The 2,555-nt window shown below is 43.1% G+C and overlaps 1 protein-coding gene across 1 annotated transcript in view; it reads left to right on the top strand.

The window, feature by feature from the left end:
- The first annotated feature begins 623 nt into the window (after nt 1-623).
- LOC118796292 (tenascin-X) overlaps nt 624-2,555 on the top strand; it is a 28,268-nt gene continuing 26,336 nt past the window's right edge. Inside the window, exon 1 of the mRNA XM_036555115.1 lies at nt 624-700. The gene's annotated coding sequence lies outside the window, so the exon portion shown is untranslated. The remainder of the gene's footprint in view (nt 701-2,555) is intronic.

Raw genomic sequence — 2,555 nt, 5'->3', positions numbered from 1 at the left:
CTTTGTGTACTACATTTATTTCAGGTATGACCTATGCACCAGGAGGAATAGCATGTGGACACTCAGCACAGTCAGAAGAACAATGAAAAAATGTTTTTTGCTGTAGCTGGCCTGCATGTCGAAGCACGCTAACTGCAGCGGGTTGCACGGACGACGTATAAACGAGAGATGCTTTTCATATGTTCCTGAAGAACAAAGACAGACATGATAACACAAAAAAACATCTCACCAACGTCATAAATTGTCAGGGAACATAGTGTTGAGAGGAGTTCAAAAGATATTAACGATTAGGCTCAGTCGTTCAAAAACATCTCAAAATTCAGATGTTTTCCATAGAAACCCACCGCCCATCAGGGACTAGTAAAACACAGAGAATTACATCAGAGAGAAAGAAGGAGAGAGAGAGAGAGAGAGAGAGTGAGAGAGGGAGGAAGAGAGAGAGAGAGAGAGAGAGAGAGAGGAGAATGAGAGAGGGAGGAAAAATTCTTGAAGTATGAGAAAATTTTACAGCTCCCCTCCCCTCTCCTTCTCCCTCTCTCTCTCCTTCTCTCTCTCTCTCTCTGTGTCCCTCTCTCTCTCTCTCTTTCTGGCCCTATCCCCCCTCCTTTTCAGCCAGTCAATCAGAGCTTCTCAAAGCAGACAGAAGAGGTACTGGACTGACAGAAGGACAGAGACTAAGGGCAAGAAACAGCTTCTCCGGGTAAGGTCTCCTCGCTTCCTCGATATCATTGCCTGATTGTACATCCGTGCATCCTGGCGATATCAAGGTGATATCAAGAGTAACGATATTGACGTATTCATTGAAATTTTGTTGGCTGTGCGTGACATTTTTTTGCATGAAATTACTTGAGCTATAGCTGTTTCTGTTGGTTGTGCATCTTATGCACCCCCAACCACCCATTGCTGGTGGCTCTCTGTGTCCTGTGGTCCTGTGACCTGACCCTGGCTTCCAAAGACTTTGATAAAAAGTTTGATAACATGGCACACACATTGCTCAGTGACATGCAGGCACGGTGGACCGCGAGCACGATGCTTCCATCGGTGCAGGCGGAGCGCTGCTTGCAGTAAGATTGCAGCAAACGGTGCACAGACAGCGAGAGATGGCTTTTTGGGGGGTGCATCAGTCTGTGTGTGAGTAGAAGAACTTACGGGCTTCCAAACCGAGCAGGCTTCATTTGCATTACAATTTTGCTCACTGCTGTTGTTACCTGTCATTTTCGCCATGGTAACGTTGTCTTGTGGCATGCCGATCAGACACCTTGATGAAAAAATTTTAAAATAAACTTGAAATTGCCACATTGCGGGAGAGATGGAGTGACGGATGGAGATGGAGCGAAAGCATCGAAATGAGTGAAGCTGAAAGAGATACCTGTGGATGGTGTCTTGCAAATGTGCATGCTCCACTTAATTTAGGAAATTAATACTGAGTCTCAGTGATGCAGAGAGGATGGAATATTACCTGTGGGTGATCACAGGTATAAATGGGTTAGTGCTGCTCAAAGGGGGCATGATAAGGATGTACTGATGACTGTTTGTGACTGGTTTACTCCCATTTCCCTGGGCATGATAAAAAATATTATATATAAAATGTTATTATAATATTAATATCTAATACAACTTATTATTCTTATTATTCTAAGTATTGCTGTTGTTGCTGTTATTGTTATTGCTATTATTGTTGCTGTTGTTATTGTTATTGCTATTATTGTTGTTGTTGTAGTTGCTGTTCGTTGCACTTGTCGAACTGTAGTTGCTTTCGAATAATTTGCTTCCTAGTCTTCTTCCCCTCCATCTCCGTGAATTTGCCCAGAGCAATATTTCTTTAAGAAATGTTAGCGTGGAGCTGGGAATTTGGCTTGACAGCGGGTAGGAGAGCGTCAGGAAGGATGATAAAACTGTAAGCTCAAAGATATACGGTCTCTCGGGGTGAAGTGCGTCGCGTCTCTGCGAGCCTCGCCGCGCCGACATGCGGGCAAGCGCGCACTCCCGGGCTTTCGTTTTACGAGCTTTTTCCAGTCTGCCTAAAATCGAATTACCTGTCGTCCCTTCCTGCAGCTACTTTTCTCCTTTGTTCTCAGCTCCTGTTTTCTTTCCATCTGTTTTTCCACACTTAAAAATCATTTTCTTTTATACACCCTCTGGTCACTGAATCAATAGCAGCTTGGAATCTTAGAGCGTACTGAAATGCTTTAAAAACGTTGAAAAAAAATTAGGTCCGTTAATCCTAGCGGTCTGTGGGAGTTGTTTTATGAATTTCAGTTTAGGGACTCCTTAAATAAACCGGAGTTAAATATGTTAATGGCACCCTTGCTGTTCAGACAAAGTAGCAGCTATTAAACTTCGTAGTGTTGCTTCTGTTAGTTAATTTGGCACCTGAGATTTGTCGTTGTCTACCGTTTTTGTGTTTGCTTATGGCAGGTTTAAAAAAAAATTAAATACGGTGGGAAGATTGCAGAATGAATTTAGCATAGGTTTAGACCACAAGACCACTGAGCTCTAACAAAACTGGAGTGATTGCTTCTGTTGCTGATTTGACAGAGTTCAGCCATCTAGTG

Source organism: Megalops cyprinoides, chromosome 21, assembly GCF_013368585.1.
Source record: "Megalops cyprinoides isolate fMegCyp1 chromosome 21, fMegCyp1.pri, whole genome shotgun sequence".
Taxonomy (NCBI): Eukaryota; Metazoa; Chordata; class Actinopteri; order Elopiformes; family Megalopidae; genus Megalops; species Megalops cyprinoides.
This window is presented reverse-complemented; position numbering and strand designations above follow the sequence as displayed.